At 39.0% G+C, this 14269-nt stretch overlaps 1 protein-coding gene across 4 annotated transcripts in view; it reads left to right on the top strand.

The window, feature by feature from the left end:
- Positions 1 to 14269, top strand: part of ARHGAP32 (Rho GTPase activating protein 32) — a gene marked incomplete at its 5' end in the record, with an annotated part of 92823 nt that overhangs the window by 13432 nt on the left and 65122 nt on the right. The window lies entirely within an intron of this gene.

Here is a 14269-nt window from a genome sequence, read left to right as displayed (position 1 = left end):
TATCAAAATAGTTTCAACAGTTGATAGACTCCTGCTGGTATATAGTAAGTGCCTTTATTTATTAAAACATCATTAGCCTGCCCTGTGTAAATTTTAAGGCAGGGAGTAGTAATTAAACAATTCACTGACATTAAGCAAAAGTCACAATCCAGCACTGACAATAAAATAAATGCTGATGTATTTATTCATTAACGGTATGTGAGGGGTGGGTGGGAAAGTGAGTCATCTTACACTTGCTGAGCAGAATAGAGAAATAACAGAATGGTATCAGACACTGAATGCCAAAAGTGTGGATTAACCCTTCCAGTTTTGTTCCTTCCTTTTCTCTTCCTTTCTTCCCCCTCACCTACCTTTTATTTTCCTGTTTCTGGTGGAAGCGAAGGAAAGTGTGACTTGGTGTGCCAGAGTGGCTTTGTATGTAAGAGAAAGCTATATTGATTGCCAAATAAAGTGTTTTTTTCCCCTAAACCGGGTTACTTTATTTTATAGACAATTGATTTGAATTACTAATTTGATTTGAATTATTAATTTGATGGATACAACTTAAAACATGCTCTCTTTGAAGGGGGGGGGATTCTGACCAGCATACATACAGACGTGCACAGGTGACACAAATGTAAATATGTCACAGCACATTAAATTGAGGAGGGAACCTCCAGAATTGATGTCCAGCTGGAGGCAGGTTGACAAAGTAGAGAGCCTAAGCATTGCACAAGAGTTCTATTTCTGTTTTTATTGTTTCCAACCCAACAAAATATTGGAAAGAAAGCATGGAAAGAGAGTTGAGACTCTGTGCATAGTAGGCCAACCGTTCAGAACCAAAACTGAACAGGATCACTTTTAATGTTTACGGAGAAGCTAGCGGAAGATATTAAAAAAGGGGTTTAAAAATTGGACTGGACCAGGCTAGAAGCTGCAAAGGGGAAAAAATAAATCCAGAATGTTTTTTTGTCAGTGTGCCTCTATGGGGGAAGCATCCTGGTGGGGGCGGAGAGGGGAGGAGGTTGAGAATGCTGTTCACTTCTCTTTCTGGTACCCCACTGCTGATAACATGGGTTGGAGAGAATCCCACAGGCCATCCTTTCTATCCTTCCTTCCTTCCTTCCTTCCTTCCTTCCTTCCTTCCTTCCTTTTCCTTTCTTTCAGAGTAGTTTTCTTTTTGAGAAAATTCAGTAATCACAAAACAAAATTCTTCTAAACTACAGTCAACAGGACCTTGAGGTTTTCTAGCTTCTCCTAAAGACGCCACCCCTACCTCTGAAGCTGAGGAACAGTGCTGCACGATTGACTTCCCTCATTTTGTTCACACAGAAAAGAGTTCCTTTTAGCAGACTTAAATGCAGAGAGAGGAGCTTCTTCAATTACTGAGACCCTAAGCAGTTTGTGACTTGATAACCTTTTTGTCACATCTTTTGTCTGAAAGCAAACTAGGATGAGTCAAGGTAGCCTCCCCCCCACCTTTTAACAAATGTTCATAACAGCCCTGTTATCACTTTCTTAATACCTTGACCGCAGAGGGGACATTGGTAACAGGCCAGTGTTTCTTTTTGTTCCAGGGAGAATTTGTCTACACAGTTGACAATATTTCTAAAAAACCTGCTTACCGGTCCAAAATGTAAAACGAGTGTTGAGTTATGTTGATTTTAGCACATCAGCCTATAATCCTGGCAGAGGTATATATATAAAAAAAACGCTTGCTCACAGTGTGAATCATGTTGACTTCAATTTGCAAAAAGATAAAATGACCAATGTGTTACAGACTTTCCTTTGCTAGAGCTGCAGAATAATTTTTGTTCAAGCAGAGGTGGCATTTTTGTTCAAGAAATATCTGGTTGATAACGTTAGTGACTTGCTAATATATGTATTTGTCTTCGATTGATTATATTGACTTACCAAATGAGCTTGCGTTTTTTGCTGCTGCTGATACTAGCTCTGGAGTCCTTGGGGCTTTCTGAGGTTGGTTGTTTACAAACCCCACATTACCTAGCACTGAAGGTGCTACCTAGTCAGGTAAAGAAATGTCTTCAAGCAAACAGCCAAGCCCAGAGAACACCAAGGATTCCACAGTCCAACGATGAGCTAAATATATATTCTCTCCTCTTGGAATATTAGCTTTACTAATGAAAAAAAAGTCCTGCTCAAGCAATCCTTATTTAATAAACAAAGAGAAAATTAGCGCAAAAAAGGGTAGCAAATAGTTAACAATGAAATGGATTTTTGTTTTGCTGTAAAATGAAGGAAACATACTTTTAACAATATGTTGTGTCTGAAGTGGGACACTCTTGTATTTCATGGGCTTAAAAGAAAAATCTGGCTGGTCTGTGTCTCTCTCTAGCTTCTTAGCAACAAAAGCAAGAGTTGTTGGCATTCCCCAGAAAGTTGGGGGGGGGGGAAACCCTCTCCCATTCTTTATATATTTCACTTGACCTAATTTCTCTTCGTCCTGTAGAGAAAGTAAGATTCTTTAATAAAGAACTTTATGTTAGGTTGGGCCTCCAGGTCTCCTGGCACTTAGTAAGCAGCCTTCAACTTCACAAATGTAAGAAGAGCTGAGAATTTAAATTACCCCTCTCCTCAGTGCCAAAGGACTGGAGCGTGTGCAGTTTTGTAAGGAAGAGATTTGCTGCAAAGCAGTAGTGGACATGGGAAAATAATTTATTTCTAGAATTATAAGTGTTCCCTTTCTCAATGCTGAGTAAATATATGCAAGGGGGTCCTGTTAAAAGCACAATTTGACTCTGTCAGATAATGTCACACTGTTATAAACAATTGTTCTTTTATTCTTGGCTTGTAAGTATTAAAGCTCAGCGAAATGGCTGTTGAAAAAGGCCCAGTGGTATAAAAGGCAGAAAGCAGCAAGGTGAGGATGAAAATTCCAAAGTGTGATGATACTGCAGAAAAAAAATGCAGCCAGACCGGGCCATTTAATTTCACTGAATTCATTTGAGATATTTCCACCTGGAATTCAGCCCTTGCTTCCTCAGACAGCAATTTTAATATTTTCTGTTGAAAGAACAACGTTCATCTTGAATGATTGACATTTCTCCCCCTCCATTTGTATATACTCCTGTCATTCTTAACCATTGCAGTACATTTCTTTTTTAATTGCTGAGAAAAATGGTGATGCCTAGAAGCGAAGGGTAGCTATATCTGGGCTTATATTTAGAAGCGTGATTTATTTTTGGTGGCATTCTTCATAAAATGTAGTTGTGCCAGAAGGACTACTGGAAATCTCACACTGGTTGTATGGAGTAAAATAGGAACAAGTGAAATGCAAGTCATATTTGAGAGAGGGGAACCCCAACTATAAGAGTTTCCTTAGCAATGCTATTGGATGAACAGTGGATGAAGCTGAGAACAAATGCATCTGTTACTTTCATTGTTCTCAAAAGATGAATATATAGACCAGACCTGGGCATTTTACCCCTCCTCCCCCCCTCCCCTCCCAGGGCATTGAATTAGAAATTAGAAATCAAATGTAAATAAGTGTACCCCATGCACACAATACAAAAGCATTGCTTTTGAAGGCAACTGCTATTTTTTTTAAAAAAATTATGTTGATGTATGTGTGTCTACGCACCTTCATAGTAATTAAAATCATGTAATTTACTGCTTTTTAAAAAGTGAGAAAATTAATATTGAGCAGAATTCAGTCTAGCCTATTGGTTCGGCCCTCCAGAATGTGGCCGCTTGGGAAAATGAATTGCCCACCCATGATACAGACTGAGGCCAGCTGACCAAACCTGAACCGTTTTGGATTAGCATCTTTTAAAAAAAAAAGAACAAGTACCGGTAGTATAGTACAGTTTCATAAAGTCTGACTAAAACATTTCCATTAGGGCAAGTGGCTTCATTGGGTAACCATTGTGATTTCCAAATGATCTTTAAATTCAGTCCCTGGCACTAATCCATCTTAGATTTCCTTGGCAAATGGATCTTTGTGGCAAGTCAGCATCTAGAGGTAGGTGTTGCTGGTGCTTCTAGCCTAACAGATAATTTCTTGGCCTCAACATGATTTTATGTTGCTGCATGGAAAAAAAATTATTCTTTGCAGTATACTGCCACCAAGCGTTGAGAAAGTAGATAACTCTTCCACAGAATTAACCTAGATTTAAGATTTACCTGTTCTGTAAGAAGAGTTAGTGATGGGGTTTTGATTTACTTTTATAGAAAGAGGAGGAATGGTGTGATGATTATAATCACAATCACGTTAATATAGGATCCCAAGTAGTATTTGGAGACTATAAACAGGCTGAAATAGATGCAGAGCAGATTTCAGGTGCATCAAGAGAGGTACAACATAAAAACCTACAGATAATCCTCAATTTCTAACTACAATTGGGATTGCAATTTCTGTCGAACATCAGCATAACTTTAGTCAGGCCTAATTTTATGACAATTTTTACAGTGGTGGCTCAGCAAGTCACACAGCCCTTAAGTGAATTCGCTTCCCAAATGGATGTTGGGTTGTTATTGTTTTTTGTCTGAACTCAGCAAAAAAAAAGGTCACAGGTTGCAATCACATGAATATAGGATGCTACAACCAGTGGTTGTAAATACGAGCTGGCTGCTCAATGCTTGAATTGAGACCACATGACTCTGAGGGTGGTGTGACGGTAAGTCATAAGTCATTTTTCCCAGGCATTGTTAAACAACCACCACAACAAAACAGTTGTAGGTTGAGGACCACCTGTATGGAGATAACTTTTGGATAGGCAAAAGTTAGTACAGGAAGATCATGCTGCTAACTCGCCTTTTATTGACCATTAACTACATCATGTGTTATTAAATAGGTGTTGGACCTGCAAAATTTTTTGCGTTTTATGGGTTGGTTGAGAGGGAATTGAAGTCAAGCCATTTGTAAGTCAGTTTTTTACTTAACAGATTTTTTGTTGCAAATAGCAGTAGCTTTGCAGCCCTCTGTAAGCGGTTTACAAATTCAGCCTATTTTCCCCAACAATCTGGGCCCTCATTTTACCGACCTCGGAAGGGTCGAAGGCTGAGTCAACCTTGAGCCGGTGAGACTCGAACTGCTGGCAGTTGGCAAAACTAGCCTGCAATGCTGCATTCTAACCACTGCGCCACCAGGGCTCATACAAATATATCATAGCAGCCGATGACACAGAGATTGCCTCACTTTTCAGAATTGTATATTTCGGACTGATCTGCTTGAGAAACTAAACCATGATGGCTGATTTGGGGCTTCATAAATATGTTAAACCATTCTGGCTTAATATTACTATACGTGAATAAGGCCATGGTGTCCTCCTTGTACCAGGGACTTTCTCAGGGTTTTATTCTGTTATCTCTGCCATTTTGTTGGCATCCAGTCAACTGTTTTCTCCTATTGACCCTTCTAAGCAACATTCTTCTCTAAAATGATCCTGGCTCTGGGGGGGGGGGCACAGCGAGGTATATGGAAGCAACTTGAATGCCTTCCAGGTTTATTTGCAAATTAAGTCTCTAAAGGTCTGTACACAGTTGCTGAAGCTAGACTGCATTTGCTCTGGCAATTGCTGTGCTTTTCCCCAGAAGGAGCTATTGGCATGTGAGCAATTGCATGAATTAATTGGTTTGAGGAAAAATAATTGAGGGGCTGCTTTGACCTCAACACTTACTTTCCCAAAAGCCTTCTGTGATCTTGAACAGCCCAAAGAAATAAAGGGAAATGTAGTTTGCCTTTTCTCCATGATAGTAAACTTCTCCCTCCCTCCCTCCCTCCCTCCCTCCCTCCCTCCCTCCCTCCCTCCTTCCCTCCCTCCCTCCCTCCCTCCCTCTGTGTGTGTGTGTGTGTGTGTGTGTGTGTAAATTTCTGGCTAATTATATTTTTGTGGATCACACGCCTGATTCAGCTTGTGAGCTTGAAGTGATCTTTGCATATTTTGCAAGCTTCAGGGTTAAGTTTGGAGGTGATGGGCTCCTGGCAGTGTTCCTTGAGTATCGGTTTCCATAGTGATGAGAATGATAATTGGCCATAGGAAAGATGAAGAGAGCGTTTGCACTGATCCTCCTAGACCCTTGTGATGGAAAGATGCTACTACTGTAGGTGGGAGTCAGCAACTGGTTGGATGTAGTTGCTGAAAAGAGGTTTAAGGGGTTAGAATGCTGAGCTTGTCGATCAGAAGGTCGGCAGTTTGGTGGGTCGAGTCCCGAGTGCCGCGTAACAGAGTGAGCGCCTGTTACTCGTCCCAGCTTCTGCCAACCTAGCAGTTCGAAAGCACGTAAAAATGCAAGTAGAAAAATAGGGACCGCTACGGTGGGAAGGCAACAGCATTCCGTGCGCCTTTGGCGTCTAGTCATGCCGGCCACATGACCACGGAGACGTCCTCGGACAAGCGCTGGCTCTTCGGCTTTGAAACGGAGATGAGCACCGGCCCCTAGAGTCGGAAACGACTAGCACGCATCTGCGGGGGAACCTTTACCTTTACCTTTTAGCTCTTGGAGATGCATGTTATTCAGCGGCAGGAAGCAAAACAGAACATTTTAGACTGTAGAGAGCAGCCAGTGCCAATTTCTCTTTGTATGGCTAATGGACTAAATGGATTCTGGTATTGAATTTTGGGGAGTATGGAAAGCATCGCCAGAGAAACAGTAAATTGGTCATCATATAAACATTATTGTCATGGTGATAGGCAGGCATATACATCCCGCATCTTACTTCTCCATGTTGCTTTGCATTCATTATTCTGCTTATCTACTTTTTCTCAGGTCCAGTCGATGCTTCATTTCCACAGTGTGAGGAGTCATATTAACCAGCAATTTTTGTTGATACCTTTCAGGGGTAAAGATGTATTGTCAAGCGTGCCCTGTAGACATAACTCAAATAGATGCATCATTCAGATCCTCCTCCTTTAAAGGGCCATATTTATGTGGCTGCTGAAATCTGAATAACATTTCCAGTGGAAATTGGGCTAGTGTCATGGGCTGTAATTTCCTGTCTGTGGAGCAAGCTTCACGGATAAAATGATTGATGGAGTGTTTGTTTGCATAAGTATGTATATACACATCCCATGCCTTTTACTTCATTTGGCTTTCAACATCTCTTACAATTTTTAACATCTTGACGTCTATTTTTCTTTGTTTTAGGTTGGTTTTTATACTTTTTAATGTATTTCTTTATATATTTATATCTACCAGCTCACATTTCCTTAGGACAGAAGGAATCAAATAACAGAATAGAATAAAATAAATGTAGCTTTTAACAAGCCTCTTTTGTAGATGAGAAAGCATTTTCTAGATCATTCTCTTGGTTTATCATTTGTACTTCCCTTTTAATTTAAAACTTTGTACATCCAGTGATGACGGCTTTTTCAAATCATTCTCTTAGTCTGCCATTTCTAACCCCAGTTTTGGTATTATCTCTGTCTTGTCAAATAAAATTTGTTCCACGTCGGTCATTCCTTCATTAACATCTTGTAGTCTTTATCTCTAGAAGCAGATGTCATTACTGACAGCATTCATATTGTACTTTCTAATTTGTGGCTCCATTCTTCTGAGCTCTCATTTAAAATTTCCAATGTTATAATGTTTTGTGTCATTTTGAAGGTCCCTAGTATTAAATGATATCAACAACAGGGGTGTATTTCGCCCCCTGCTTAGATCAGGGGTAGGCAACCTTGGCTCTTTTATGACTCGTGGACTTCAACTCCCAGAATTCCTGAGCCAGCCACGCTGAGGGGAAAGGGAGAGGTTTCCAAGCTGAGCCATGCTGGTCTCAGGAATTCTGGGAGTTGAAGTCCACGAGTCATAAAAGAGCCAAGGTTGCCTACCCCTGGCTTAGATTCTTTAGTCCCCTCTAATGTCCTGTTTCTAAAATCACTACCTTCGTTTCGATTTGCAATAACCAAAATAACCAACACAAGTGACTTTCCCAAAAGAAGTTTGTTATTTGTTTTTTTACAGTCGATTCCAAAAACCTATAGTAAAAGACAATCTCCCAAATTTATCTGGACCCTTAATCAGTTTATCATTTGCTTAGACAAAAATTGTTTAGCTTTTTGTTGTTTATTTAAAATTCTCTTCTTAAAATTATAATTATAATTGTTCTGTTCAGAATTGAAGTTAAACCTATCCAATGAAGACTTTTCAAACTCCTGTTTAAAGATCTTTAATACATGCAAGATGGTAAATCGATAATTCCTGAAAGTGATTAGAAAGTGAGGTTTGTAAGCTTAATGCCCTTTAAAGGCTCTACCACAGTTGCAAGTAAAATGGCTGACCCCATCGTATTCCAGTGTGCAAAACCATAGAAAACCACTCTCCTGTGGACTTCTCATGAGAAGCAGTTGCCCGGAGTACATATGGGTGATCTCCATTCTTTGCTTATCCGGAGAGGTTCCAATTCCACAATTGTCAGCTCTGCTAAAGTAGAGCCATTTTCAATTTACCATATAGCCTCAGAAATCTGGACCAGACTAGTGTATGTATGGCGATTATAGATACCAGGACTATAGCCTAGAGTGGGAAGTAAAAAAAAAACACCACACAACAACCCTGGGAACAGGCAGTTGCGAACCTCTCCCCAAAAGTGTACATGGCCTTGTCTATGAAATAATCGGGTCAGTCTTGATAAATGTGGCCTTACCTTTCATGCATAATCTTCTCTGTTTCTACAGCTTCTTAGCTGTCACTAGGAGCCTGCTCACTAATAAGAGAGCACAGTCTCCATTTTTTATGAGCAGAAATCTGAGAAGCATAAAATCACTTCTCCAAATACAGCTGGTCCCCTAACTAATTGCCAATTATATCTTGAGGCTCAAAAGTCAATTAAGGGATAATGGGTTAATCTTTACTTCAACATCACAGTAGTGGCTTGAAAACCTGCCGTTGGTCATAGCATAATGTGAAAACTAGACAGGTGACCAAATCCTGAATGTGGTAATAGAGATTGCAATTAATTCAATAAATGAGCATCACACCGTGAAGCCTGTACATTTAAAATAACACTTGGCTGAATTTGCTTCCTTACAGGTAAAATGTCCATTAGAGCCCTTGGTCAATAATTGGGAGGGAAAAAAATATTTAGTATCCTAATATGAAATGCACTTCTTTGGGAGCAAGTACTGCTTTCTGCAATGCACATTTTTTTTTAAAAAAAATTACGACTATGAGATTTCAACCTGGAAATTATTCCATGTGGCCAAATCTAATATTTCATTTTAATTATGGAGGGTAGTTTGAACACTGAAACCAGGGGGAACTAGATACCCCACCCGCATCCCAGAATTTATATTCTGAAATATTCTGATCCAGTTTGATGTGGCTAAACTTAGGTCTGGAGCTGAAATGGCATCTCTGAGTCATGCGGATTTAGCAGGGAAGAAATGAGTCTTCATTTAAGGAGGCAACAGGGGAGAAAAAAGATTCCAGAGTCTGAAGACGTGTACAGTGGCTGTTTTAGGTCTCTAAAGGATCTCCTGGATGATCTAGATTTTTGCAGTTCAGCATTGTCCCTTTTTTGTATACTCATGTAAATGCACAGCCATATCTGAACCACCTTTGCTCAGTAATGAAGCAATTCTGAATTTAAGGCAATCCTCCCCCTAAAGATTATACGGGAAAATAGTCACCTAGTTACCATATTCTCAATGAATCAGAGAGGTTTGTCTCTTTTTAAATTGCTTTTGGGGATAGGGAGACTAATCTTCCTTTCAGATACATAAATATCTAGGCACGTGCATGCGCAGACACACCCTGGCAGAAGAATCTTTCTGAGATGGTAGTTGCTTGATACATTATTGCTGGTTTAGAGAGCTAAAGAAATATAAAGGTGAGCTTGTAAAAAAAAAATTATTATTTTGTCTCCTTAACCTATTTATGGAGTGACATTCCCAGATGATCCATAAGATAATAGCACTGTTCCATTGAAGTAAATTCCTACAAAAAAGTCATTGTAACCTAGCAACCACTTCAGACCTGATTTAACTGCTTCCTGGATGTTAGTGCACAACTTTAATTTATACCCAGAGAAATCAAATTCTGATTTTTAAGTGAGGCTCACTTCTGGAATGGGAGAAGGGGAAGTGTATATGCATATAGATGGGGGTTTGAAATGTTGAAAGATAAGCCCACTAATCTTGCATTTTTTAATTTTTACTGACAATGATTTCAATTTTCTAAAATGTACAATTGCATAGATCCACTATAAACATCCCTCAGTGATACTTTGGGAAAGGAACTATTTTTGCTGTTTCCTGATGGAAAAGATCAGCCCTAGGTCCAATCATTCCAGGTTATCCTAATACATAGGAAGTTGTAATTTTATGGGTTTGCAGGTGAAAATGACCTTAAATTTATCTCTGGGTTTCTGTTTATGTCTTCCCAAAGTGGCCGTAAGACTAAAATGGGGAAAATTCATTTAAATCATGCTTATGAAATCCTGTCTGAATAAAACTCCCAGAAGATAGCATATTTGGTGTTTGAAGACTGTGACATCTTAAAATTCAAAACACAGATATTAGACTACTAATTAAGACCAGCCCAAGCAATAGCTGCTTAAGATTTTCTCTTAATCTTTTAAACTGTCATTCGAATTGCTTTTATCCTGTGAAGTAGTACTATTATCAAAGCATGTGTACATTTTTAAATGAAAAGGAGTTTACAGAATTGTACATTAGGCTTCTGAGCAATCAGAATAAAAGGCAGTAGATCAATGCAGCGTTTTTGAATTGCAATATGAGAGTACTCAGACAGACAGATCCTAAAATGCCTTTTTAAGTGAAAAGTCTGTTCAACACCTACAGAAAGGATGAAGCTGGTTAGATTATTGCTTCTGCTGTGTAAATCATTTGATGTTTGATTTTTTTAAAAAGAGAAATAACCCTTACTTGCTGACCTTCGCTCATTCCGCCGGGACCGGAAGACCTGGCTCTTTGAGCTTTCTGGCCCGGACTGAGAGTATTAACTGGGGTTTCAATTGTATTTTAATTGGGGTTTTTATTTCAAGGTTAACGTAATCATTTTAATTGTTTTTAATTTTTGTAATTTGCTGTATTGTTTTTTTAAAAACCTTGTGAACCGCCCTGAGTCCTACGGGAGAAGGGCGGTATATAAGTCTAATAAAATAAATAAAATAAAATAAATAAAATAATTTGAGGGGAATGCATAACCTTCTGAGTTACAGGAAGGAAAGGAAAATACTCATGCAGTTTATTTGGTTGTAGCCCACCACTCTTCTAGCTGGTGGTTAGTATCTCTGGATAGGAACTTGTCAGCAGTGAGATTCATTTTGGAATAGGCTGCTGAAGAAATTGTATCTGGTGCTTCATATCTTTCTAGTGCCAAAATACAATTTTTATTTTTTTATTTTTTTTAAAAAAGGCAAACTTTCGGGACTCTCTTGGGTTTTTGTCGATTTTAAACATATGCCCTGATATTTCCAGTCAGTCAATCAATCCATTTGCTTTCCCACAAGGCTAGGATTAATAAGAATAAGAGACCAATTGTGTCCCTAGTGGGAAACAAAGGTTTTTATTTCAAAGTGAGATATGCTGGTTTTTCCCCCCAGTTCTTGATTTTTTTTTATTTTTCTAAGTTTTAATTACAATCATGTTAAAATATTGTCTGTGAACTGTTAACCACGATCGGGTCATAATTCTGTAGGATCCTATTTCTGGCAGCTGTTGGATTCCAGCCGCAGAAAAACCCAACCTTCCAAGGTTATTAATTTCTTTTCCAGTAATTTGCGAGGTGGCAGCAGCGCTTGCTTGTGTGTTTTTTTTTAAAAAAAACGGTGAGATGTTAAGGCTCTCAATACTGGCCTCAATTGCACTCTCTGCAGCCTTCGTGATTTCAGGGGATTTCTTGGGCTTGCAAAGATGGATGAGGAAAACCTCAAGAGAAATGAAGCAAAGCCTTGGAAATGGAACAGAATGAGATGGTGCTTTTATTCCAGGCGTTGGATGGTAGTTTCTTATTTTGCTTTTTTTTTTTTTTTGAATTGAGGCAGCCAGTTGAATGTCTAGCCTGGAATACCGTCTTGCATGCATCTCCCTCTCTCCCCTTGTTTCTCTTGGCACTGGTTAAGCTTACATGGGTTCATGTGGCCGGACCTTTTCATAGCAAGAGCGCAAGTGAGAAAAAAACAAAAAAACACCCCCAAAACGAAAGGAACTGCACTGATTTCTCCACAGCATAAATTCAGCATGAAATGGGCAGTGTGGAAAAGGATAACTGGGGGACCAAAGGGCATCTCTGTCCCTCTTCATAGGTACGTTCATCCCAAGGGACATTGGAATGAGGAAAGGGGGCAACCAAATGGAACGTGGGGTGTGTGTGTGTGTCTATCACTTGGTTTCACAACTGGCTGTTCTTGCATTTCGGAGATGATGCCTGGAAGGTTTTTTTCTCTCTCTCTCTCTTCCCCCCCTTCCCCCCCAATTAGCTGCTGGAAACTGCCTTGGAATTCACAGGCCTTGGTTGAAATTCCAGCCATGGAAATGAACGGTCATTTGTAGCAAGAATAAGCGTAGACTGGATGGCAGAGTTGCTTTTAAAAGCATCTTTGGGGCAAAAATCTTTTTCACAGCAAAGGATCTTAGCGATCGAAGCAGCCAGGACATGTTTTGAGTGTGGCAGCATTTAAAGGTGCATTTTTAAGAGAATCAATAGATTTTATTAACTTCATGTATGCTTTTACTTAGTGTAGTAGCAAGAGCTGTTTTATAAGAAACCTCAACTGTAACAGCTGAAGGGGAAAAAAAAACCAAAAACCCGAAATCCATTTTCTTTTCCTCTCTTCAGTTTGAAGATTAACCTTTTGATGACTGATTTTTTTTTATGCATTGAAAAGTTGGTGCCTATAATCAGACTTAATAATAAAATACAGAGGTAATAAAGTTAATGTCAGGATTTCTTATTGCTTCAAATAATGATTTCAGTCTTTGTGCTTAAGCTGCAAAGAAATGACAGCATTTGGAAGCTGCCTAGGTGGAATACTATTTTTACATTAATTTTATTTACATCTGTTTCTAGTACTCACATGCATTGATATGTATTATTAAATGCCTTATGCATATGCCCTATCTGCTTGCATATAGCAGTACAGTTTATAAAAGCCCAATTTGTTGGAATCAGGCTACAGAAATACTCTGACTGACATACTGTATACCTCATTGTTTCTATTGGAGACGAGCTTTTGAAAACCATGATTGTTTTCAGATGTGATGTACCGTATAGAAATAAAACAAGGAAAAGGCCCCCTTATGTGGATGAGAAAGAAAACTTGTTTTGAATTGTAGATTCCATTTTAAAGGCACTATTCCAGGATGACTTACAAATATAGAGACAATGAAAAGTATGATGTAAACATAACAATGAAAACCATTGTACAGCAACGATTAAAATACTGACCTGCACGCAGCAATAAAGTCCATTCGGCGGACTGCTTGAGCAAAAAGTGTAAGATGACACATCCCAAACGAAACTGGTTGCCTTTGCCGATAGGACTACTGCAGAAAAGGCCCTTAAGAAACCCGGTTAATGACATTTAAAGAAAGATGGCAAAGGGAGGGTAGCAGATGTAGAGATGTATGCCCAGGTATTACTGCTTTAGATAACCATTTACTCAGATCTTCTTTAAACGTGTGCTGTGGAGTAATGTAGCGATGAGACATTCATCACCTGTTTTGGTTCCACTGTTGTTGTTGTTTTTAAAAATATTGTTCTACCTTAATTTTTATGTGTCCATTGCGTAATAGAACTTGTATGCATAAATCTGCAAAGTTTTCTTAGAAAGATTTCTGTTGTTCTGTTCTATTGTCAGCGCCTTTGCTTTTCCAATATTGTGATTGGTATAGTGTTGCTAAATTTGTGCAGTAGAAAGAAACAGTTTGGGTAAAATGTCAGATCAAATGTGTTGAATTTATTTCTCATAGATGTAGATCTTGTATTTCTGCTGGAGCTGAGCTACCAGTTCCGCAAAAATCATACGTCTTGGGCTGTAATAAATCTCTGGCTCCTCCAGATTGTTTTAAGGACAATATGTTTTTTAAATATTCTCCCTCTCCCCCCAAGAGGTGTTTCCTTTATGTGGATTACCACATTTCTTCCTGAGAGAAGTAACAGCTTTGCTCCACTGTAGATGTGTCAGAATTTTTTGGTAGGTTTTTTTTAATGTTGGAAAGCATTAAGCATTTTATTCTTCTTCATCTGAAGTAAAGTAATCCCAGAAGGATTTGTACAAGGAAGCAGTCAAAGAAGATGGCGGTTTTTAATGTTGGAGACATCATAAAATTAGGGCCAGCTTCATACTAAGAAAATCCTATTGGTA

Source organism: Vipera ursinii, assembly GCF_947247035.1.
Source record: "Vipera ursinii genome assembly, chromosome: 8".
In the NCBI taxonomy this organism is placed as follows: Eukaryota; Metazoa; Chordata; class Lepidosauria; order Squamata; family Viperidae; genus Vipera; species Vipera ursinii.
The sequence above is the reverse complement of the archived record's forward strand: the minus strand, read 5'-3'. Positions and strand labels throughout refer to the sequence as shown.